The following is a 27,853-nucleotide window of genomic DNA, read 5'->3' on the forward strand; positions in this document are numbered from 1 at the left end:
GGTTTCGTTCTGCTGGGGACATGTGGGGACTGTGTGTGTGTGTGTGTGCGTGCGTGCGTGCGTGCGTGCGTGCGTGTGTGTGTGTGTGTGTGTGTGTGTGTGTGTGTGTGTGTGTGTGTGTGTGTGTGTGTGTGTGTGTGTGTGTGTGTGTGTGTGCGAGGGGCCCTCAGGAGTCTTTCATTTCATGCACTTCCATCAGCGAGACTTATTTCACTGTTATGCTCAATGTGAAGAGGACTGATAAGAAATGTGTATTCATAACAAAAAGAAAGGCAAAATCTAACATCAAATAGTGCCTCTTTTTCCTCTCCCTCCTGTGTGTGTGTGTGTGTGTGTGTGTGTGTGTGTGTGTGTGTGTGTGTGTGTGTGTGTGTGTGTGTGTGTGTGTGTGTGTGTGTGTGTGTGTGTGTGTGTGTGTGTGTGTGTGTGTGTGTGTGTGTTTTACTATTCTTGTAAGGCCCAAATATCCCCACAAGTATAGTAGAATGCAAAACATATATTTTTTAGAGATATGTTTACAATAAAAAAAAAAAGATTCAAAAAAATAACTACAAGCTGACTGTCAGCTTGTAGATCGGCAATTTTTCGGCTTTAGGCTCACGGTTAAACATGTTGATGTCCTCAACAGGTCCTCACAAGTATAGTAATACTAACCTGTGTGTGTGCACGCATATATATAACTACTATAACTGAGTGAGAAGATGAATAAAAGGTTCAAGTGTTATTATTATCTCCGACATCACAAAGATTTTCACAGATATGGCTTGGCCTTTGTCAGAAATAACTCTTAGCAGGTCAGAGGGAGCATTTGTCATTACTTATATTGAAGATTCTCCATTGAATACTCCAGTCATATCAATACGAGCACTTCATTAGCACGTTACGTTTCAGCGTGCGGGACAGGATATTATTATGCTGTACAGTATATCGTTGCTGTCGGGCAGAAACCCTCCATATTTTTCATATGGAGATACTTTGTCATACTACGGTGTTATGCAAAAGTAGCAAAAATAGCCGGTGTACAAGCCCACAACGTGTTGCAATGAGCTTGTATATCGGCTATTTTTGCAATTTTTCCTTTTTTTTTTTAAGTGAACATGGGTTCTACAAATATTAAACCGATGAAAAGAATAAACAAGAGCCTTTGACTAAATAATAACTACATTGGATCCATTGGAACACAGGCTATTCTTTTCCCATTTCCTGAAAAGTAACCGTTTTGGAAGTACAAGGTCTCTGCTAGGGATGACATTTCATGTCACGATTTATAGTGACCAAAATAATTGCGATTCACGATATTATCGCGATAAAATTATACTACTAGATCTACACCATGAATTTAAAAAAAATCACACCCTGTGTGAAGGAAGCGGTGCCTTTGGGGCGGGGCTTAACTCATTTCAGTTCGTCCCTATTGGTGGTCTGAGTCCACTTACCAAATTTGTACTTGGTAGCATGCTGCAAACTGGAATAATGGCTGTTTAAAGCCCAGCCAATGGGCAGACAGAGGGGGCGGGGCTTAAGTAATTACAGTTTGTCCCCATTGGTGGTTTTAGTCCATGTCCAAAATGTGTACTCCGTAGCATGCTGCGAACTTGAGTTATGGCTGTTTAAAGGCCAGCCAATGGGAAGACAGAGGGGGCAGGGCTTGAGCAATTCATGCTCGGCCCGTATTGGTGGTCTAAGTCCACATACCAAATTTGGACTTGGTGGCATGCTGCAAACTGGAGTTATAGCTGTTTAAAATCCCGTGCTCATCCCGTGCTCATACGGGCGGACGTCCCTGGGGGTCCCTGGACCCCTCTTTGATAACCGGTGACACGTGTGGCAAATGAGAGGAGAGATGGCATAGGCAATCTCCAAGTCCGTGTGTGTGTGTGTGTGTGTGTGTGTGTGTGTTGCTTCTTTGCCGTGCTCATCCCGGGCTCATACACACAGACACACAGACACACAGACACACAGACACACAGACACACAGACAGACACTAGAGCCATATGAAATCCGTGTTAACGGAATCGCGGACGGAATCGCGGAAATGACCAATAAAAATGGAATTGGAATAAAACACGGAATATTGCAGAATTTGGAAAATAAGAAAAAAACGCGGTAATTTTTTTTTTTTTACCGCGATTTTTTACAAATCCACGGGACACCACCATTTTGCATGGCCACATCCTACTTTATAAACAGTAAAATCCACGTAGAAATAGTCTTAGAAAGACGATAGAAACAATAATACATGGGCGACGCCATTTTGCGCATGCTCAGACCGAATTAGACCGAATTATTTTGGGAACATTTTTGCGTATAACACAACAAGGGCCATGTATGGACTGTTATATCTTGAACATTTATTCATTTCCACTTACCAGACACTTTTTTAATGGTAAAAATGAGCATAAAAAGCAAAATACAGAATTCAGAAATATTAAAATGGAAAAAACAGAATTTGGGAAAAAATAAAACGGAATTGGGAAAAAAATAAAACGGATTTCATATGGCTCTAACAGACACACAGACAGACACCGAGTCAAAGCCACGTATAGAGCGGTTGGCACCGCTAAAAATCACACCCTGTGTGAAGAGAGTGGTGCCTTTGATGAGCCCCGTATTGTCATCACCCGTGTTGTCATCAATGTTTGTTTATTGGACATACATACATACGGACACACGGACAAAGTCAGATATAGGAGTGGTTGGCACCACTCAAAAAAAATAATATCATATTGTTTATGTCCCTCAAACGTTTTTCAAAAGGTTTGAGCCTAAATCAAGCCTCAGATATACTCATTCCAACTAACTTCTCTCTGGCTTATAAAGCACTTTCACCTGCAATACCACATTGTCCTGTTTGGCACGGGGCACTATTGAGCCAGTTTGTATGCATGTTATCTCCTGGTTCTGTGTGGAAAAAAAGTTAAAAAAAAGAAAATCAGTTTGGTGATCTATTTTGAGACCAATTTACAGAAAACCCCAGATTTGCTGTGAAAGCCTGAGTGTTCAAACTGGGGTATTTTTGGGGATAGAAGAGAGGTAGGGGAGACCAAAAACACACAAAAAAGAAGAAAAAGTTAAAATTCATGGTGTAGTCCCTTTAAAGAGTGAAAAAGATACTGTATCAAGTACGTTCTTTACAGGTGCGTTTTACCAATTCTAGAGGGTTTAAGTGGTACCGGATAATGCAGCTCGACAAAGGTGAGTTGTGTATGACGGAGGATAATTTCACGATAAATTTAAATCTCTGCGATACGATTAGTGTGAGCGTTTTTTTTATCACGATAAACGATAATAACAATTAACGTCCCAGCCCTAGTCTCTGCATGACAGCGATGTGTACAGTACACGTATTGTCCCTGGCCTCCCTGCACAATGCAGCCACGACATTGCAGCCTAACGCGTGAAGCATTCATACAACTTTCATTAACCCATTAAGACCTGAGGCCGATTCTTACTAATGTCTTCTAAATCCTAACAGTTTTCTGAAAAACCTATGTTTCTATGGCAGTGGTTCTCAAACTTTTTCACATCAAGGACCCCCAAAATGATGTGTATTTGGCCGCCGACCCACATCTCAAAATAGTTTGTTCCAGGGACCCCCAGAAGCAAAGATTTGAGATAAAAATGGTGTGCTTTTAAAAAATATATATTCAAAGATGTGCACACATTTTCACAATTTTTCAAAAAATAGCAGATTTACAAGCTCGTAGCGCGGCACTCGGTGCCGCGCTACGAGCTTGTATATCTGCTATTTTTGAATAGCCAAAGTGTAAAATAATGCTTTTTAGCTCAAATGAAAAAGTGACACAGATGCGTTCCAGGTCTTAATAAGCATCTTTTGCAGAGCATGAGTGTGGAAACGGCAAACAAGTGACAGCTACCAGAGGGAAATGAATTACTTTGCTCTCGCAAGAAGGACAATAACAGCCAAATGTCTATTCCACTATCTCCAGTGGGTCCCCAGCTAAACGATTGATTGCAAACGAAACAAATGGACCCTCTGTAACTCTGTGTGCAAATGAAACCAAATGATTGTGCGCAGCAGGGGTGAAAAAAGTACTAATTTGTTTTACTTAAAAGTATCAATACGTAGAAATACTCTGTTAAAAGTAAAAGTCTGGAATTCAAAATGTACTTGAGTAAAAAGTACAAAAGTATTGCCATCAAAATGTACTTAAAGTACCAAAAGTAAAAGTACTCATTATGCAGAACTTCCCTTTTCAAGTTTTCTAATGTATACAAATCTTTTGAAAATAGCAGATCTACAAGCTCTCAATGCGTCGTATCGCAACACATTGTGAGCTTGTAGATTGGCTATTTTCAAAAGTACAAATACCTCAAAATTGTACTTAAGTACAGCACTTGAGTAAATTTACTTTGTTACTTTCCACCACTGGGTACGCAGTGTGGATTGGGGACACAGATATACAGTACATAAAAAAATGTTAACTAATGGGGGTCCCTGGCCTAATGCATATCAAACTGGGGGTCCTTGAAATGAAAGAAAAGGTTGAGAATACCTTCATTAGAAGGAGTAACCCTTTGCAGAAGAATCATCTGGACTTTGAGGGGTTCCTTTGCACAAATGTACAGAAAGATACAAAACACATGACAACACAACACAAATATATCCATAAAAAACACAATCTCATACATAGGACTCCAGGTTAACTATTGATTCTAGTTCTAGTCTGAAGACTGTTTGCAAGTCAGCAGCTTATTCAGTATGGTCTGGAGCAGTCAGAACTAGTCAGAACTGGTTAGAACTAGTTAGAACTCCTGCATGACATCAGGTGGAAACTGGAAGTCGGCAGCAACAGATGCGAACGGCAGAGAACACGTCCCACCCAGTACAGTGTTACGACTATGGTTGTGTTTTTGTTATATTTGTGTTATGTTTTGTTTTATAGTTTGGAAGGGTGTTTCGGTGCCTGCCTGCCTGCCTGCCTGCAGTGGTTTTCAAAGTGGGGTGTGTGTGTGTGTGGGGACCCCCAGGGGTTACGTAAAAGATGATCAGATTTGACTGATTTTATGAGGGCGGGATAAATTATTCATAACCAATATCAGACCCAAAAAGAGAGAGAAAGATTTTTGAAACTGTCTGAATCCTCATAGGAGCAAAGTACTCCTAGGTGTACTGGTACACAAAGTTACCCCTAGGGGGCACTAGTAATCCATCTGAGAAACACTGGCATGTAAATCAATGGCACATTCTCACTCAATCCCTGTTCTCTTTCACACAGAGGACACTGTGTTTTGCATACCTCTCTCTCTCTCTCTCTCTCTCTCTCTCTCTCTCTCTCTCTCTCTCTCTCTCTCTCTCTCTCTCTCTCTCTCTCTCTCTCTCTCTCTCTCTCTCTCTCTCTCTCTCTCTCTCTCTCTCTCTCTCTCTCTCTCTCTCTCTCTCTCTCTCTCTCTCTGTGAGAGAGAGAGAGTATGTACTTTATAGTTGCAGTCGGGCAGGAACCCTTTTTTCAACGTTTGATTTTTTTCATAAACAACTGTGTCATGCAATAGTAGCAAAAAAAAGCAGATCTGCAAGCTCACAATGTTGCATCGCAAGCTTGTAGATGATTGATTGATTGAATATTTCATTAGGCAGAAATGTAAAAAAACAGCACAAGTACAGTTAATAACACTTTGTCTAAAAGGTCCGTCCAAAAAAGTCCTTGCGGTCTTGTTTCCATTGAGGTCCTTGGTATCGGCTATCTTTGCTATTTTTTAAACATTTTGAAAGGGAAAGTGGTTTGGGGTTCATAAATATTAAACCAATGAAAAGTATTAACACGAGCTTGTGACAAAATAATAACGACATTGGATCCATGGGAACACTGGTTATTTTGTCCATTTCCTGAAAAGTAACAGTTTTGTACTTTTTTGTTTGTACTGAGGTTTGAGCCCAACAGCATCAAATCGGCCTCTACAACAGCTCACTTCACGTTTTGGCCTATAACTCGACTATCTCCTTTTCCCTGGATTCCTTGGATTCTCACTCTCCGTATAGGTCAAGGCCATTTGTGGCAGACCGCCATTTTGTGTTTTCTTCGAAACACACTTTTTGCTAATAAGCCTACTAGATTTGGTCCAAAACTCACACTTTTCACGTGAAAAAGGACATTTACTGTGTCCTGGCTGTTTTCTCGGCTTCATGATATTGTTGAGCCGTTCACCTTGAGACTGTTGTTTAATACGGAGTGTTGCGGGCATTTTGCAGTGCTTCCTCTCAGAATGTGTAAGATCCCATGCCAATTGGCTATGACTGCCTTCCAAACTTTGCAGGCCCTGGGTAGGCACCCCGTCCTGGCCTCTGCTCCGAAGGGCACACTTTTCTAGATGTGTTTGTTTGTTTGTTTATGTATTTATTTATTTATTTGCTCACATAACAACTCCTCCTTATAAAAGCCACTTGGTGGTTTTCTGTCTGTCAGCTCATGAAAGACGGCCTAACGCTTACTTTCAACTCTGTCATTTTGTCAGATGTTCATCATTGATTCTGGTATCAAAGAAAGACTAATCAAAAAACATCATCATTAGCAGATTAACACCGTGGTTGCATAATCTTATGTTCAACCCAGTGAACAAATAGACAACTAAATCAGACGGATGAATTTGTTCTGTGTGGCTGGTGAAATAGCAATGAAAAACACAACTATATTGTACAGTATGCAGGCAGGCAGGCAGGCAGGCAGACAGACAGACAGACAGACAGACAGACAGACAGACAGACAGACAGACAGACAGACAGACAGACAGACAGACAGACAGACAGACAGACAGACAGACAGACAGACAGACAGACAGACAGACAGACAGACAGACAGACAGACAGACAGACAGACAGACAGTAGATGTCCTTGAGTTCTGTACCCAAGTTTCTGAGGTGCTTCATACTTTATTCGAGTATGTCCATAGTTCGATTTCTTTTCTTCCACTACGTTGGCTTGGCAGCCCGTAAACAGATTGAGCGCAGTGGCAGTTGGATTAGGTTAGTGTGGCGTCAGCCCAAATAAAATGATTGGTTTGAAAGATCACAGTGCGGGCTGAACGCTGTCGAATCCAAACGGTTAGCAACCAGCTTTGAAATGAGTCCAAAGTATACAGTCTGGGAACCCATTCAGTAAACAAGAAAAAAGAAGAGTTTGCCTTGTTTTTGCCCCTCGGCGAAAACGACCTCCTCTTTTGTGTTAAAAAGGAACTCAGGTTGTGAGCTTGTAGATGTGCTATTTTCACAATATTTTAAACAGGGCTTAAGTGGTTAATTCATAATGCACCGTTTCCCTTCCTAGAAACGTAGTGGAGTCAAAAGCACAATATTGAAATGTAGTGGATTGAATGTTATAAGTACAGGGCTGTTCAGCCCCCCCCCCCCCCCACAAAAATGCCTGAAATTAATTCACTTCTCTGACGGGTATATATATGCTTCTTTTATTGCCTGGGCCTTTACTTGCCTCCGCGAGAAGGTCACTTGATTGCCTTCCCTCTCTGCGTCTTCAGGATAATAGACGCCTTTGCCTTTTGAAAATCAAGCAGTGATTTTAAAATAGCTTTAAAGCGACCGTGTCTGCAAAGCCTATATTGTTAAAAGGGTGTCTTTTGTACGCAGATAGGCTCATGGGTTTCGCTCGGAATCAGCGCGTGAAATAGGGGAGTATGATTGCAATCGCCTCGGTAATTTCCCGCCGTAATCATTTTTCACAAAGTTTCTCCTTTTTTCACTGACCTGCGGAGAGGGAATGGTTTCCTGATGCATGGTTACTTGAATCACTTCTTGACAGTATACTGGGAAAAAAAGTAGTGATTTATTTATTTATTAAGACCTGAGGCCGATTCTACAAACGCAGATAGCAGATATACAGAGATAGCAGATAGACACGCTTGTACATCTGCTATTTTTGAATAGCCAACGCAAAAATCAAAAATGAAACCGATGCTTTCCCCGTTTTACTTAAACGGGGGTTAAGTAAAAGTACCAAGAACACAATATAGAAATACTCTGTTCCAAGTAAAAGGCCTGCATTGAAAATGTTGCGAAAAAGGCCTGTATTGAAGTTACTCGGATAAAAGCATTAAAGTATTGGCATGAATATACTTGAAGTAGGCCTACCAAAAGTAAGAGTAGCCTACTCATTATGCAGAATGTCCCATTTCACAAGTTCTTTTTGTTTTTGTTTTAAAAACCTGGCAAAATCTTTGGAAAATAGCAGATCTACAAGCTCACAGAAGTGTTGCGATCAGCTATTTTTCCCGAATAAACAAAGTATAAAATGGGGCTTATTTGTTTAATACACGTTTTGTAATAATATAGCAATCTGAATCTACAAAGTTGTAGCTGATGTTTTCAGATGATTGCAGTGGAGTAAAAACTACAAAAATAGTCCTCTGAGATGTAGTGGAGTAGAAGTATAAAGTATAGAGAAATGGAGACACACTCAGGTGAAATAAAAGCACCTCAAAATCGGACTTAAATACTAAAGCCCTTGAGTAAAAGTACTTAGGTACTTTCCACCACTGATAAGACCAAAGGACACGCTGTCGTGTGAAAACCTTGTACGTCCAAATGCTTTTAAAATAGTGAAAATAGCCGATCTACAAGCTCACAACGCGTCCAATGTGATCTTGTAGATCGGCTATTTCCACTACTTTTGTGCGACACTCATGTATGATGAAGTAGGGCATTCATTTGGCGAAAAAAGTTGAAATATGGAGATACAAGGTTTCTGCAGCACAGTAATAACTGAAAATATGTTTCATTAACGGAGGGTAACTGGTCCTTTTATCATTTCACTGTTGGATGTTTTATCTGCTAATGCAGAACAAATGGCCGTGCCGGCAGGGAATGGCTTCCTTTGGTGTTTCGTACGATAGATTATTATCCCATATAGCGTTCCGTCCCATTTACCAGCCGCTGTGTCGTTGAACATTAAACAGAACCATTTTTTGGCGTCGCTACATCACTGCACTTACAATCGACCGCGTCGTCATTTTGGTTCAAGTATCTCTGTCGCCCGACGTGCGTTTTTCAAAGTACATTAGAGTCTAAAGCAGTGGCCTTTTCTGGATCGGGGCCCCGGTTTAACATTTCAAACGCTTTCGCAGCCCGCCCATCTGACCACTTAACCCGGCAGTGGTGTTCAGAACAATGTAAAATAAATCCCGATTCCTGAAACAAAGCGTTCGTCTTTTTGTCCAGAACAATGTAAAAAGAAATGCTGAAACATAAAGCATTTTGTTCATGCTACCGTCCACTAAGCGTTCAGCATCAATATATCTTTTCCTCACTGTATCCTGTATTCAAATTGCCTAGAGGGTGGGTCGAACCGCGGACGCCACAGACGTAACTTGCGAGGCACACTGTTGCTCTGATCCTGTTCAGCCATGAGAATAGTCACACCTGAAGCCACGTGTGGCCCCCAGGCCATGGACAGCAGCTGCAGTGAGGTACTTCAGAACCATGGACGGCAGCTTCAGAACCATGGACAGCAGCTACAGTTACTTCAGAACCATGGACAGCAGCTTGAGAACCGTGGACAGCAGCTCTAGAACCATGGACAGCAGTGACAGTTACTTCAGAACCATGGACACCAGCTACAGTTACTTAAGAACCATGGACAGCAGGTACAGTTACTTCAGAACCATGGACAGCAGCTACAGTTACTTCAGAACCATGGACAGCAGCTACAGTTACTTCAGAACCATGGACAGCAGCGACAGTTACTTCAGAACCATGGACAGCAGCTACAGTTACTTCAGAACCATGGACAGCAGCTACAGTTACTTCAGAACCATGGACAGCAGCGACAGTTACTTCAGAACCATGGACAGCAGCGACTATTACTTCAGAACCATGGACAGCAGCGAGACAGTTACTTCAGAACCATGGACAGCAGCTACAGTTACTTCAGAACCATGGACAGCAGCTACAGTTACTTCAGAACCATGGACAGCAGCGACAGTTACTTCAGAACCATGGACAGCAGCGACAGTTACTTCAGTTACTTCTCCTTGAGAAATTGCGGCCGCCATTGTTGTGTACTGCTGTTTGCCTCTCGTCGGACTGTTTAGACGAGTTGCACAGCTCTCAGACCGGTAAGAGGCGTGTCCGCTCAGATTCTGAGCGTAAGTTACATCCCGCCCACAAATACCAGGGCTCTGGCCTGGAAGTTTCCTCGCCCCTCCCGTTTGTATGCGAGAGCTGGCGAAAACTTCTGGGAACTCAGATTACACACCACCACACCGCCCGTCCTCCACAGAAACTTGATATAGAAGAACATTTCTCACAGGTCAGTTTCAAGTTTCTGGAATTATTAGCATTGTAACTCAAGTCTGTTTCTCTAAAACTAGAGGGTTTTAGTGGTTAAGAAATTAAGATTCAACCAGACTGTATTCATACAGTTATCTCCGACCCGGTGAGTGAAGTTATTTTGTTTTTACAGTAGCTTCTGTGGAGTTGAACAAATTTATTGGAACGAGAATGCAACGAGTCACAAACCACGAGAAATGGCGGAGAGAAGTGATTTTTGCTTTTTACAAACGTACTCGGCAAGTTCCATGACAGTCCACCCACTATAGACTTTGAGCTATATACCTTGTGTGGAAAATGGAAATTGTGGAGGAGAGAGAGCAGGAGTGCAGCTGTTCCATGCGGTGCTCGTGATATGAGGCAGTATATTTCCCTTGTGAACAAAACCTGCTGAACATATATATTTTGTGTAATCCCATAGGTCATCTGTGCAGTGCTTGTGATGTAAAGTAGGATTTTCCCTGTGTCCCAGCTCTAACATAGTTTGTGTGTGTGTGTGTGTGTGTGTGTGTGTGTGTGTGTGTGTGTGTGTGTGTGTGTGTGTGTGTGAGATCCCATGGGTCCTGTGTATTAAGAGCAGAATGTGACACAGGCCTTCAGAATGTCCCACTGGCTTGAGAATGCCTCGGAATATTAAAGGTGCAGTAAGTGATTTTCTTTTATTGACGTAAGAATTCATAGCTCTATATATTCCGATAGCAATCGTTGCTTTAAATAACAGAGGTCACCCCGTTTCTCCAGCTCTCTAGTACAGTAGCTACACATAAAATCCATTTTCAACTCTGGATACAAATGTTATCCAATCAGTAGAGAGAACAAGTGAAAGTGATGACTTAAAGGCATTAGAAGGCAAGATTGGAACTGGACCAATATAACATCGAAGCTGATAAATGGGTACTCGCTTCTGATTGGGTGAAATTGGCGACCCACCTGAAATTGCATTTTCTGTTTATTAAAGAGCTGGAGAGACGGTGAGACCCGTGTCACTGAATAAACCCTGTAGCAGTGATTCATTTCAGAATGGAGCTTGAACTCGTTTTTTTTTAACACAGAGTTAAAGGTAGGGTAAGTGATTTTTTTTGGTTAAAACAAAAAGTATGTTGTTAAAAGGTTAAAGCACTATATTCTGATAGTAATCATTGCTATAGAGTGTTTGTTCAGTAACAGGAGTCTCCCCGTCTCTCCAGCTCTTTAATAAACAGAAAATACATTTTCCGGTAGGTGTCAACATCTCAGCCAAACAGGAGAAAGTACCCATTTTTAAGCTTAATTTGTATAGTGTTCCAGTTCCAATTTTGACTGCTCATTTCTTAGTGTCATCACTTCCAATTTCACTTGTTTAATCTATATCCTGATTGAGTTCTCTGTCCTGATTGGATAAAATTGGAAATGAAACTGAAACTGAAATGAAAATGCATTTTCTGTTTTATAAAGAGCTGGAGAGACAAGGAGACTCCTTTTACTGAACAAACACTCTATAGCAATGAGTACTATCAGAATATAGAGCTATTTAACACTTATTTTAACCAAAGAAAATCACTTACCCTACCTTTAAGTAAAATAACTCCTTCATGTTCTCCTCAAACCAATTGTGACTTATCGTCCTATAATTCTACAAAGCTCTGTGAGTTAGGGTGGTGTGAGGGTGGTGAGGCCAAAATGCCACCAAATCTCAGCTGTTTATTAGCGTTTTTGTGTAATGTCGCCATGGTTACGGCTGCCCAGCTGTGGGATAGCCCCGCGAGCTATGGGACGAACTGCCTCCCGGGTTGCCAGATCATGTGCGCATATCCCCCCCACGGGTATGGACTATAGTTGATATAATCTACTGTCATCCCACAGGCTGCCAGAATGACTCTGACACTTACGTAAAGTGTTTGCAGGTTTTCCTTGGGAGATGATTTCACCGGATTGCAGTTTGACAGGCGAGGAAAAGACTGAATGCCGGAGGTGAATGTGCTCTCCAGGTGACTGTCTCTAACACTGCTGTGAACACAATTGTATGTCCTGAGTTTGCAAAAACAAAGAAGTTGGTTGGACCTTAATTGAAATGAGAAGCAGAGTGCTAACACTGAGGCACAATGTAGAAATACTCTGTTACAAGTAAAAGTCCGGAATTCAAAATTGACTTGAGTAAAAGTACAAAAGTAAAAGTTCTCATTATGCAGAATGTCCCATTTACCAACTATTTTGAAAATAGCAGATCTGCAGGCTCACAATTGTGAGCTTGTAGATCTGCTATTTTCAAATGGTCGAAATGTATAAAGGGCTGAAGTGGTTAATGTATGTTTTGTAATAATAATACAAATCTATAAAGTAACTAGTAACTAAAGTTTTCAAATAATTGTTGTGGAGTAAAAGTACAATATTTGCCTCTGAGATGTAGTGGAGTAGAAGTAAAAGTACTGAAAATTGGAAATATTCCAGTAAAGTAAAAATACCTAAAAATTGTACGTAAGTACAGTACTTGAGTAAATGTACTTAGTTACTTTCCACCACTGTGTGTGTGTGTGTGTGTGCGTGTTTGTGTGCGTGTGCGTGTGTGTATGGGTGTGTGTGTGCATGCCGTGTGTGCGTGGGTGGGTGCGCACGTGTCTGTGTTTTTTTACGTGCAAGTTGTCAGGCTGCAGCATCCACGGGGAGCATTTATATATCTAATTACTACTGTGCCCTGAGTCGACACGCTAATGAGAAATACAACACTGACTGTATGTATCATAGTTTCCTAACGATCATTAATTAAAAGTTGATGCCAGTAACTCTGCAGTCAAGAGATATGATGACTTTTCCTCCGTTGTGAGTCGAGTGTGCCTCGAGTGATGCATAAAAATACAAAAAAACTTCAGAAAAACCCAACTGTGTAGTGAAACAAAACACGCTCTGAAAAGTGGGTTTTAGAAAGGCAAATACTGTTTGGCTTCTTAATGGAATGAGTTATTAGAGCTAATACAAAGACAAATTGCGCAGGGATTGTCATTGTAATCTGGGGGGTAAAGCATAAATCTTGTTTTTTAGCTCATATTTCAGAGCACACAGACAAGGTGGTAAAACTCCCCAGCGGCCTGTCTCTATACCTTCATCACTGCACTGATAACAGCCCAGGAAAAAAAGCTTTAAGTTCCTCTCCACTCCAAAAAACTTTTTTCTAACTCCGCTTGGAGGCACGACTTTAACTAAGACAGATTATTATTATATCCATGCTGTCGGGTGGAAACCTTGTATGTTCAAAACCGTTACTTTTCAGGGAAAAAAAACAAAACTTGTGTTAGAATGGATCCAATGTAGTCATTATCTAGTCATGTTAATAGGTTATATGCACAGCAGCCACATTGGAAGGCAATTGGGCCTCTTCCATACTTCCTTCACAGGTCTTACCAATTATACTAACTAGAGGTTTGGGCCGCTTCACGGCCCTCACATCTAGTTTGAGTTTGAGTTCAAGGAAATTGGGCTCACTTCCTTCACAGGTGCTACCAATGATACTAAATTAATGAAGGCTCTGTTCCATTTTGTGTAGCACAGTGGTTCTCAAACTTTTTGATTTCAAGGACCCCCATAACTCTGAGAGTGTACAAATGGAATCGTGCGGGTCCATTTGGTTCCATTTGTACACTCTCAGAGTTACACACACCCGTAAGGGGCCATTTTGAACCTCCTCAAGGAACCACTGTTGTTTCCAGTGAGCCAACATGGCACAATATCAGCACCCTGACTCTGTTTGACCAGAATGGAACAGAGCCTTCATTAGTATCATTGGTAACACCTGTAAGTGTGGCTGCCGTGCATAGAGCCAATTAAAGCTCTGCTCCATTTAGTGTATATAGCTCAGTGGTTATCACTTTTTTTTTTTTTTTTTTTTTTTTTCAAGGACCCCATAACTCTGAGAGTGTACAAATGTACACTCTCACAGTTACTCACCTGTAAGGGGCCATTTGGAACACAACCTTAATTAGCATCATTGGTAAAACCTTCGAAGGAAGTAAGGAAGAGGTCCCAATTTCTTTCCAATATGGTTGCTATAGAGCCTATATTGGGGAGGTTCCAGAAATAGCGGAAACAGCCGATCTACAAGCTCAGGCTTGTAGAGCTTGTAGATCTGCTATTTTCAAAGGATTGTTATACAATTCATACATTTGAAAACTTGTGAAATGGGACATTCTGCCTAATGGGGTACTTTTACTTTTGATTCTTTAAGTGAATTGAGGCAAATACTTTTCTACTTTTACTCAAGTCCATTTTGAATACCGAACTTGTACTTATAACTGACTATTTCTACAATAGGGTATTGATACTTTTACTTAAGTAAGAAATACGTCTTCCATCACTGGCCAGAACTACTTAGGGGGGCCTCCAGTCCACATTTACAGCTCCTGAACACAGATGCATTCATTATACAGGATGATTTATCCTGACAGCTACCGTTCCAATCGTCTTTAATCCATTCAAAACCGGGAGCGCATCTGTGTAACCACTTTAGCCGTTATTTTATATACTTTGGCTATTCAAAAATAGCAGATCTACAAGCTCATAGCGCAGCACCGAGTTCCGCGCTACGAGCTTGCAGATCTGCTATTTTTGAAAACTCTTGAAAATGTGTGCAAAGCTTTGAATATATATTTTAAAGCGAACATTTTTAACTCAAATGTTTGCTTCTGGGGGGTCCCTGGAACAAAATATTTTGAGATGAGGGTCCGCGGCCAAATACATATAATTATGGGTGGTCCTTGACGTGAAAAGAGCCTGCAGAGCCATGAAGTTCAAGAGCCACTGATTATAGCAGAATATTTCTTTTTTTTTTTTTTAAACTGTTAAGATTTATTATTTGTAGAATCCCCCAGAAGCAAAGATTTGAGTTAAAAATGTTCGCTTTAAAAAATATGTATATTCAAAGATTATACAAAGAATTCACACATTTTCACGATTAAGAAAAAATAGCAGATCTACAAGCTCGGAGCGCGGCACTCGGTGCCCCGCGACGAGCTTTTAGATCTAAAGAAATCTAAAAATGACACAGATTCTTTCCCGGTCTAAATGGGTTAAAACACTTAGCGGGGCACCAACCGCCGGTCCCATGTGAATGTATAGGTCTGATTATGTGGGGCAATTTAAAATCTCATTTTCTGTCAAGTACCCATTTCCTTTTTTTTATGATTAATGCGGCGGGTGTTCTTCTAATCAATGTGTGATCGTGCCCAACATCCGCAAAATACCTATACGGAGTAATACGCGTATAAACAGTGGACCAAATCAATCCAGTCCACTCGGCAAGGGAGTTAAGTGGCATGGGGTTGCTCGGTGCCGCGCTATTGAGCTTGTAGATCTGCTATTTTTGAATAGCCAAAGAAATCTAAAATGACAGCGATGCGTCCCCGGATTGCATGGGTTAACTATACAATAGCTAAACTCAGTGCGATATGCCTTATAGACATGATTAAACAAAAACAATCTCCATATAATTCCAGTATTTATTTATTGTATTTTGTTTTACATTATAGCATCTGTTTTGCATTACGTCACTGTCGGGCACAAACCTTGTATCTCCATATGTCAAGTTTCTTTCTTAAATGAATGCCCTACTTCGGCATTCTGCAACGTCACAGAGTGAAGAAAAATAGAATATCTACACGTTAAAGTAACATTTATTTATAAATATTGAACCCCTACGAAAAGTATATCTTTCATTGCCACGGACAGGAATTCACGTCCGTTCATTTTTTAATTGTTTTCTAAAAGGTCGCGCTCTGATCTATAATCCGGAGTGACCACTTTCACTGTGACTCACACAGATACGGAAATAACGTCATCCGAAGATTTTCGCCTCCATTCACTCTCTGTCTATTTGTTTCCTGCAGATGTTTGTAACTCAAGTTAATTTGTTTTGCCCTGGATTCGACGAGGCACAGTGTTTTCAATGGGCTCTATAGCAAAGGGAGCGACAGTTCCGGTTTTATTTATTTTTTCTCTGGATATGCATAATGCATGTAAATGTTCTGTGGCCAGTTGGGGAGGTGGGAAAGACGTGCATTTTTTAACAAAAAGATGGTATTTTCAGGGTGCCTGCGGCAAAAAAAAGCTACCTCACGGGTGAAATTATTTTCCACTGGGAAGCGGACAGAGAGCCTGTGTGACACACACGGTGGATCGATTGATCATTATGGATCTGCATTTTCTGTGAGCAGTTGCAAAGGTTATAAAACACGAAAATCTCTTGCAGTGGGTGAGTTTATTATATACTCTGGCAGTGAAAGAGTTAACAAGAGCTTGTGACTAAGAACTAACATTGGATCCATTCGAACACAGGTTATTTTTTTTCCCATTTTCTGAAAAGTTACAGTTTTGTACGTACAAGGTTTTCAACCGGAGAGTGTCGATTAATAGTCACCCCATAACACCAAGTACATGACATTCAAAACTCATCAGTGATAAAATAACCCATGGACAATAGATTTATCCAAAGTTTTCTAATCAACGATAAAGGTTATTCGTATAAACCAAAAGAGCGAGAGCCGTCTTTTGTTTTCATTTTTAATCAGTTCTGGTTCACCTGACGCGACCCCAATCATTTAGCGGCTATCTGTAAATTGTCAAGGCATCTTGGCGTGGTTCTAGTTATCAACAGCCTGTCATTGTTAAGAAGTTCGTGGCCTTCGCAGTCTCGTAGAGAATGTCTCACTGAGTGAACGGCAGCTTGAATAATAAATGTCTCTATTCAGAAAAACCCATTTGAAGAACCGACGCTGATTTGATGGCAAATTAAACTCACAAGTTGACTGGAAATGACTGTTTATATTTCTGGAAATTAAATGTAATTGAAGGAGTCCAGTGTGATAGAGGAGATGACATTTGGCTGACGACTGCTCTTCTGAAAATCTGTGGTGGAGTGCACATTTACTCAAGTACGGTATTTAAGTACAATTTTGAGGTACTTTTACTTTTTCTTTTTACATTTTTACATTTTTACATTTTTCAATACTTTATACCTCTACTCCACTACAACTCAGAGGCAATTGTTGCTTTTGAATCCACTACAATTATTTGAAAACTTGAGTTACTAGTTACTTTGTAGATTTTGAATGCAAAACATACAATAACCAATTAATCCTGTTAAAAAATAAGCGATCTAAAAGCGTCGGAATGGGGCATTCTTATACTTTTACTTGTAGTACTTTAGATATATTTTGATTCCAATACTTTTGTACTTTTACACAAGCATAATAATGAATGGGCATTCACAGATATAAATACGCACGCACGCACGCACGCACGCACGCACGCACGCACGCACGCACGCACGCACGCACGCACGCACGCACGCACGCACGCACGCACGCACGCACACACACACACACACACACACACACACACACACACACACACACACACACACACACACACACACACACACACACACACACACACACACACACACACAAGGGTGGTATCAAGCTGTCATCTCTCGAACATCTTGGCATTGTATTATGACCTCATTTTAAAGTACAATCATTGCGATATTGGGTGATTTGCATTGTGGAATTCAAGTCCTCCATGAATTGCAGTTATCTGCGGCTGGTCTGGTATGTGTGCAATTATTTTAACACAAGCGCATGAGAGGTTGTCACTGAACTGAAGCCAAACTAAAATGAGATGTCACAGAGTATAGAATGGCACAATAAAACAAGAGCTCTCCGGATAGATGTAACAACAAAGTTATTCTCAACTACTCATCTATTCAAGCAACCCATATCTGCTTGATTTAACTGGATTTCACTTGATTTCTATGGATTTCACTGGATTTCACTGGATTTCACTTGATTTTTTGCTAGAATTTCAGCAGGACTTAACTTCACTTGGAAGTGCCCTTATACTTCTTTTTTTGCCATCCTCTTTGAATCTCAGATCTCCTCAGAGTTGTCTGAGTTTAGGGAAGGATTAACTCATATAGCCCACTGGCTGAACAAACAGATTAATGAAGGATTCATTCATATAGATCATTGATTAAAAAAACGCATTAATGAAGGATCAACTCCTATAGATTATTGGTTGAACAAACACATTAAGGAAGGATTAACTGTTGATTGAACAAACAGACAGGCCGGCTGGCACCCACACAGAGAGGATCCATTGAATTGTGATAGGCATAGTAGGCTATTTGCATTAGAATGAGTGTTTAAATGAGCCTCATTCACTGTTCATTTTGCGAGCGCTGTTTGTCACATCGTCCAGAAAGCTGATTCTCGCTCCTAACGTTGTCAGGCTGAGGCAACGTTTTGCAGGGCTAAATCATCCAAAAGTTTTGACAATAATAAAAAGTGAAAAACAAACAAAACACTAAACAAGGATGAAGATCACGTGGGCGGACGGACATGTGCGAGAGACCCTCAAAACTGGGAGAAAAAAAAAGTCCTGCTTTAACCCATTAAGACCGGGAACGCATACTGTGTGATTATAGATTTTTAGCTATAACCATTCTTTTATACTTTGGCTATTCAAAAATAGCAGATATACAAGCTCGTAGATCTGCTATTTTTTGAAAAATCATGAAAACTATGTAAAAATCTTTGAATATATTTTCAACTCAAATCTTCGCTTCTGGGGATTGTACAAATGTCTTCTGAATTCTAACAGTTTTTTCAAAAAACGTATGTTGCTATAATCAGTCGTTCTCAAACTTTTTCATGTCAAGGACCCCCAAAATTATATGTATTTGTCCCCCATCTTAAAATACGTTGTTTCAGGGACCCCCAGAAGCAAAGATTTGAGTTAAAAAACGTATAAATATATTCAAAGATGTGCACACATTTTCACAGTTGTTTAAAAGAAAAATAGCTGATCTACAAGCTCATACAGTACCTCAGCTTGTAGATCTGCTATTTTTTGAATACCCAAAGAAATCTAATAAATGACACGGATGCGTTCCCGGTCTCAATGGGTTAAAATGGACAAAAAAACCTTGAAACTATTCCGTTGTTTGACAGTAAGTGCAGGGTACTGGTGCCAGTCATGGAGAAATGCCAGCGTAATTTCATGCAAATTAACCAACAGATCTATTTCCACTGGCTTCATCTGTGACCCAAACGAAACATGAAAAGTGGAGCAATTAGTGGGAATGGGAAATAGAAATGATACAGTATAATACTTAAAACATTATCACACAGCCCAGCGCATCTCATGTGGCCCGAAATACCGAAGGTCTACTAACTGTAATGTTTAGTTTTTAATGTTCAAAACCCTGCTATGTGACGGCATATATACCCAACGTGCAGTGATGTGAACTAACCCTAACACTTGAGTCAAAGTCACACACACACACACACACACACACACACACACACACACACACACACACACACACACACACACACACACACACACACACACACACACACACACACACATGTGAACACTTTTACTTCTACTCCACTACATCTCAGAGGCAAATATCGTACTTTTACTCCACCACAATTATTTGAAAAGTTGACTTACTAGTTACTTTGCAGATATAAATGATCATATTATAAAACATATATTAACCACTTTAGCCCTGTTTTATACATAGGCTATTTTCAAACAATTTAGTACTTTTACTTTTGGTACTTTAAGTATATTTTGATGCCAATACTTTTGAACACAGGCCTTTTACTTGTAATAGAGTATTTTTATACTGTGGTATTGGTACTTTTACCTAAGTAAAACATCTGAGTACGTCTTCCACCACTGTTGATAAATAATACTGTATGCCCACATACTGAAACAGCTATCAATCATTTAGCTTGGGACCCCCTGGAACCCCCCGAATAAACAGGTCCCTGGACCGCAAGTTCAGAAACAACATTGTTGTTTTGGTTTGTCCCCTGATGTACTGTAGCTGTCACATTGTCTTGAAAATACATGATCTAACATTTGAAATGGTATGAACTAAGAAACTATATACTTTTTTTTGGTAAATAATGAAGCGATTGTATAAAGAATAGCTTAAACTCACATTCATCCCTACTGTTGTGTACTGTATATGTGAAGCAAGTGTCACTCTGAAATAGCCTTCAGAAAATAATGCAGGAGTTGGATGTACATTAGTCATAAACAAACATTCTTCAGGATGCATATGGTTCCAGAAAATGTAATTCAAATTGACTTGGCTACTCTCTACTTGAAATATTGTGCAGCAACATAATCCTCATGTGAGAATTCTCCTGCACCATTGCCAAAGTTAAGCAATGAATTCATCAACAACAACAACATTATTTGAAAGCCAGAATGCTCATGTGCTATCTCAGGGGTTCCCAAATGTTTTTCTCGCCGGGACTCAGACTAGTGAAAATAGCCGATCTACAAGCTTAGTTGTGAGCTAGTAGAGCTGCTATTTTCACTACTTCTTAAAAATAGTTAATTTATTCATTTTTGTGTTTTTTTTTCTGGGATTTTTTTCCAGCACCATAGTCATTGCCATAGTCATTAACCATTCATTACCGTAGTCATTACCATAGTCAGCACCATGGTCATTAATGTACTTAATACCATATTCAGCACCATCTAAACCCATTTTAAAAAATGGCATGTGTTACGGAGATGTCCCTATACGGGCACCTCCTGAATAGAATTATATGGATGACGAATGAAACGGTTATGCCCTAGGGCCGTCCTTATATGGCGAGTACAAACCGCCACTATATAAGGCTGAGCCCATGACGGATAAGGGAGTCCAGACATATTTCAGTTCAGTAAGAATACTATTGGACAGGTAATTGGCCTTACAACCCAATTACCCATAGTAATAAGACTCAATACCGACATAGATTACTAGGGCCCTCTCGCAGAGGATAGCCGAGCTCCTCGCGAAGACCCCCACTCGAGGATACCGCCCTGATCAGCGGAGCCCTGGACATTCTGCTACCAGCTCTCCAAACCCTTTGAACTAGTCACTACAAACTTAGTTCCCCCCAACACTGGTCCTTCTCGAAGCCGGATAGCTAAAGCAGCCCCCAGCGCAAGATAAGATCCTCCCCAGGCAATATTATGCCAAACTCACAGACGTCCCCACTATTCCCAACTACCATGGGAGCCAATGATTCTACTACGTTAGAGGCCATCGAGGACGACATCCTGGTCATGATCCAGGATCGCCTACTTAGGCTAGAACGAAGGATAGACCCCTTGGTAAGAGTCACCTCCGCCATGCAGCAAGTGACACCAAACCACGAGACGACTTATAATAATACTGATAACTCGCAAAAGAGACAGTATACCTCGACTCCAAAACCCCCTGGACGCACCCTAGGCGAACCAGATGTTTGGACTGCCACCCAAACTAGTGATCAAAGATCACACGTATGCTGTCAGCGTCAGGACGCATATCGCCACGGACCAGACCACTCTGACCAACCAAACCCGGGATACTTGGACGGGATACTGCAACAATTAGTCACAACTAGTCAACAACTAGTCAATATCCAAATACTAGCCTCTCTCCCTCCTAGGATAATGAGTACATTTCGTGGTGACCCCTTGAAGTTCACAGGTTGGCTCAAAGACTTCGCTATGAATATTGCGGATATAACAGATCGAGACGATATAAAACTAGGCTACCTGCAACAGTATACCTCAGGAAGAGCACAAGAGATTGTAACCTCCTGCCGAACAGCACCCCTCGCTGACATAGGATATAGGAGTGCTATGAACCAGCTAAAAAAGGAATTCGGCTCCGCACACGTGATCGCTAAGGCAGTAAAGGACACAGCTAGGAAACAGTCCTACGTGAAAGAAGGAGACCACAAGGCTCTACGTGACTTCTCATCTTTCATAAATCAGTGCCGCGGTAATCTGAAGACCGACCCAGTGTACCAAACCTTGGATATGCATGACATCCTAGGACTGTTTGTCAAAAGACTACCAGAGTCCGTCATCAGCGAATGGAGAAAGGAGGCGTACAAATACAAACAGAGATATGGCGCAGAAGCAGAACTCGACCAATTTGCAGACTTTGTAAGGGACACAGTCGAAATAAGGAGCACCTATCGCTACGACAGCACGCCTAGTGATACAAGTACTAGACAAGGAGCAAACATAGCCCACACCAGGAATAGATATGGTAATAGCAGATCATACGACTCTAAGAGCAGGCAACCCCCGCAGGGCGAACGGCCCAACTATAAGCCAAGGACTAGTCAGATACTAGATAACACTCAAGCAAACTCTAACACCAGAAGGTTCGGAACCGAGTCATCAGTGGAAGAGCGTAAGGAAGAATGCCACTTCTGTGCCTTAGCACACTCCATAAACCACTGCCGGAAACTCGAGTCCCTCACCGTGGAGGAGAAGAAGGGATGGTTATCACCTACAGGTAGATGTTGCAAATGCACCCGTGTCCACCAAGGGCCAAACTGTACACTGAGATCTAAGTGTCAAATATGTCAAGGACAACATCTTGATAACCTACACGATATCAACACCGTTCCAGTTCCAAGCTATCACAAGACACCTGTACCAAGGCCAACCATAATTGAGTCTAACGAAGACACAGGAAAACTATACTTCGACTGCCCAACAGACCCTATCAGTCAAGTGCTGCACCAAGTAGATGATAATCTACAAGATGCAAAGACCAAGACTGCTGTGACTCGGATACCCCAGCCGATGCACGGGGCGGCTTACGAGTCAACAGAAAGCCCCCCAGATGCACTACATAGCGCGACGACAGATGAACTGAACCCATCCCCCACACTCACCAGTGTACCGAATTTAGGACAACAGATTGAGCCACCTACTATGGGACTTTACAACTCCTCTGGACAACATGATCAGAACCTTGACATGCCAATGTCCACATCCTTGCAAGAGGTACTCATTACCAATGATGACAATTCGTTTCATCCGGACCCCACCATACAGGGCCCAGTACAGCCTGATCCAGCCGACACCATCCAGTCACCTCCACTTGTGATGGCTATCACCCAGGTGTCAGCTGAACCTGCAGAGGGTGCTGATGTAACCGTGGATAAGCAGGATGAAGGTCTGTTTCTAGACAACCCGGTCATGCCAGACTTGGAGATACAAAGCCAAGACGTCGCTCATCCAGGTGAGTCCCAGGTTCTACACGAGGCGGCCGACAGTAAAGCGGATAACGGTGACTGTTATATAATAGAACAGTGTCACCACCAGGAGAACCGCCCTCCATCTGAAACACTAACTCAACAAGCCGATTCTGGAGCCCAACACACCCACGACAGTGACGCATTGGACCAATACCAGCAACCACCAACAGGGACAACCCACGACGATCCCCTGCCAGAAGCTAAACATGATGAGTCACTGCCCATAGGAGACTGTGAAAGGACAACTGCTGGCGAGACACTACCCCCAGAAACTAACCCATGCGGTCAGATCGAGGAGACCAGCGACTACACGCAGACTATAATCTCGCCTAGTTTAGTTACCTCAAAGGCATTTCAGACTGCATTTAACCCACATGCAGAAGTGACCGGTAGGTCTCCAGAAGAGCCTACAAACATATCGAACAAGCTAGATGATAGCTCACCCCCTCCACCATGATCTGTGTCAACAGAGCAGGAATGGACCTTGCAAGGTCCACTAAGGACCTTGTCAAGCGGCTTGTATCAACACTTGACTCCACAACAATTCCCTTTCGGCATCCCCTATGCCGAGCTCATATTACAGCCTACAGTACAGCGCCTCCGGAATAACCGAAAGGGATGGCACGATCCGCGACTACAAGAAGCCCTGTTCCCTTCTTGGGGATCTTGGGGAAATGATCTCCCAGAGTCCCCAAGAATATCACCCCAAGAATACCGCACAAATCACTGCAACCAGGTTGCATTCTAACTACAACTACCCAATAATAAAGATCCTGGACATAGGAACCACTATCCTTGGTCTTGGTACCCTTATTACCTATGTTACCCTTAGGGTCACTGCCTGTTACACCAGTTCTGTTCGGGTGAGTCCATTCTGGATTATCTTCAGACTAGCTCCCCCACAGTGACAATTACACTGGTACTACCACCACGTTGCTTGATATTCGTAAGCCTACAACTTACAAGTACAGTTAACCCTCGCAGTTAGAACACAAGGCGACCCGTACGTACGAACACCGAGGGTAACAGCACGAGGCGCCAGGACAGAAACTGTCATAGATACAGATACCTACCGGAAGCCGAGTTAATGGTCTTAAAGCAAGTCCAACTAGACCGTTTCCCGGAGGAACTAGTAACCATCAAGGCGGGCAAAGATTTAATAAAGGTTCACATATGCTTCAATCCTACCGCAGCAATCCTACCGTGGCTCACGAGAAGGGACGACGGTGAGGTCATCCCCCAGAACCACCCTAAGAGACCAGATAGCAACTCACGAAGTACTAGAAACGACTCTAGCCGAAGTGAAGGTATAATCAATCCGAAACTACTAGGTTACGTATCCTTAGACGTCGCAGATGCAGACCCGATCTCACCATACTTTCTGCTAAATGGAAGAAGTGATCTGAGTTACTCAGATGTAAGAGATGGAAGTACTCCCAGATCATCGCTGACCGATTCTGGAGGAGCTCTATGAAGGACTACCTACAGACCCTCCAAATGCGAAACAAATGGCAAACGGAGAAGGAAAACATCAGCGTTGCGCCTAAAGTCCTAATCCTCCTTAGACCAACAGCTCCCTAGAGCCCCATAACCCCTAGGGACCGAGAAGGACATAATACTAGGAAGAGATAACCGAGTGAGAAGTGCCATGGTACGAGTAAAGGAGAAACCCTATACACGATGGTTAAGCTTATCCTAACTCCCAACTACCCCCAGATATAGGGGAATAATTTGATAAAATCAGATCCAATAGGAGCACATTTACACTACTAAATTTGGAGGCGGCAGTGTTACGGAGATGTCCCTATACGGGCACCTCCTGAATAGAATTATATGGATGACGAATGAAACGGTTATGCCCTAGGGCCGTCCTTATATGGCGAGTACAAACCGCCACTATATAAGGCTGAGCCCATGACGGATAAGGGAGTCCAGACATATTTCAGTTCAGTAAGAATACTATTGGACAGGTAATTGGCCTTACAACCCAATTACCCATAGTAATAAGACTCAATACCGACATAGGTTACTAGGGCCCCCTCGCAGAGGATAGCCGAGCTCCTCGCGAAGACCCCCACTCGAGGATACCGCCCTGATCAGCGGAGCCCTGGACATTCTGCTACCAGCTCTCCAAACCCTTTGAACTAGTCACTACAAACTTAGTTCCCCCCAACACATGGTACACTATGTTGTCCAATGTAAGAAATATAAATAAAAACATAGAAAATAGCATGCTACACTCTGTAAGGTTGAAGAAATACAGATGGGTGAGGAAATAAATACATAAAAAAATACAAACATAAATACATAATGGTAAATAAATACATTTGTTATTTGTCAAATACATACGTACATTTATTTATTTATTTTTCTATCTCTGTGTGTATTTATTCATTTTAAAATGAATGTGCACTTTTATGTATTTCTTTGTTATTTCATTTATTCGTGAACTTATTAATTTATTAATGGCAGCTCTGGCCCTCCATGAAGGTTCGGGCCTGCACTAGTCCCACTTATTATGGACCAGTGGAGTCGCTCTCCAGGGCGCTGAAAACAAGAGAGAGAGTGTATTTCATACAGTTTTGGTGATTTAGTCACACAAAATAACCCAAGCCCAAACTGCTACTTTTCAGGATTCAAATTCAAAAGTCTCAAAGGTAGCAGATCTTCAAGCTCGAAGCGCGTCGCGACGCGTTTCGAGCTTGAAGATCTGCTACTTTTGAGACTTCCATGTGACGCTGTAGCATGATCAAGTAGGGCGTCAATTAACGAAAAAAAAGTTAAGAATACGGAGATAAGAGGTTTCTAGCCCCGACAGCAACGATATCCACAAGCTCACAGCAAAAAAAAAGTGTAACACAGGCTCTCAGACTGAGACTCGGTTTGGTTTCCCTGCAGTGCGGCACAACCCCCCCGCTGGCAGCATCTCAATGCAACGTGTGTGTTGTTTTCTTCTTCTTTTTTTTTACACCGCCTCCTCCCTCCCTCCCTCCCCTGTTGACTTCCTCCTCACCCTCCTCCCACCTCCCTCCCTCCCTCACGCTTTTCAGTGTGAAATGGAACCCTCTCAATCACACGGCGCTGGTTGGCTCACTCTTTTATTTCACTCTTTTTTTCGGTTCTTTGCGTGTTTGTGTTTGCCGCTCTTCTCTTCTCTCTTCTTGCTCTCTCTCTCTCTCTCTGTCTGGCTGGGAGCTTATCGGAGAGGCTCAGCTGCATGGGTGGACTGTCTGTCTGTCTGCATGTCTGCATGTCTGCCTGTCTGCCTGTCTGTCTGTCCGTCCGTCCCCCCGTGCAGGTAGAACCCCAGGTGCATTGTTGGAATAGTCTGGCAAATAGCCCGGGCTTCATCCATGCAAAGTACGCAGCATACTTTCAGCCATTCACTGTAAAACTCAACTTGAATTGCATGGAGGCGATAAGCTCCTCACTCTATTCTTCAGCAGAGATGACACGCTATACGCGTCTGAAACACTATTGAAGTGCAGGCAGTGGAACGCAGCGATGGAAATGCCCAGTTCTCACTCTAGTTGGAGGAAATGGCTGCATTATACTGTACATTAGAATCCATAATGTTGTACGCACAGTATATAATAATTGAATCGTACAGCACTTCAAATGCTTCCTTGAATGTGAGAAGTCTACCTCAGTCATTGATTGTTAGAGGTAAACACAACATGTTTTGTCTGTTAAAGCGGAAATCTTAAACTGAAATCAATACTGTTGCATTTGTAGGCTTTTTGTTGTTGCTGCTTTTTACCCCTGTTTCTCCCCAATTTAGTCATTATGCCAATTGATCATTGGTGGAAAGTAACTTAAGTGCAATTTTGAGGTATTTGTACTTTACTTGAGTATTTCCAATTTCCAATACTTTTACTTCTACTCCATTATCTCAGAGGCAAATATTGTACTTTTACTCCACTACAATTATTAAACATTTTTCGTTACTAGCTACTTTGTAGATTTAGATTATTATTACAGAACATGCATTAACCACTAAAGCCATATATTCCGGCCATTTGAAAATAGCCGATCTACAAGCTCACAATGCATCATGATGCAACGTATTGTGAGCTTGTACATCTGCTATTTTCAAAAGATTAGTACATTTGAAAACTTGAAATGGGACATTATGCATAATGAGTAATTTCTACTTTTGGTACTTTAAGTACATTTTGACACCAATACTTTTGCACTTTTCCCTGCGAGCAGGCCCTTTACCACTGCGCCGCTCGAGCCCCGGCATTTTTCTACATGTCATTTGGTTGAAAATGAATCCCGTCCCAAGAGTTGGTCATGACCTTTGACCCCATCAGTCGTAATTGGCATTAAGAGGCGAACAAAATCGCCTGGGGGAAATCAGGTCCATTGTTGTGCCGTCCCTCTATTATGAGGCATTGTTGTGCAGGATAATCAAAATGCTCGCTAAACTTGTCTTGGGAAAATTGTACGTCGACGGGGGACAAA

This window comes from Gymnoscopelus microlampas, assembly GCF_963454915.1.
Source record: "Gymnoscopelus microlampas genome assembly, chromosome: 15".
In the NCBI taxonomy this organism is placed as follows: domain Eukaryota; kingdom Metazoa; phylum Chordata; class Actinopteri; order Myctophiformes; family Myctophidae; genus Gymnoscopelus; species Gymnoscopelus microlampas.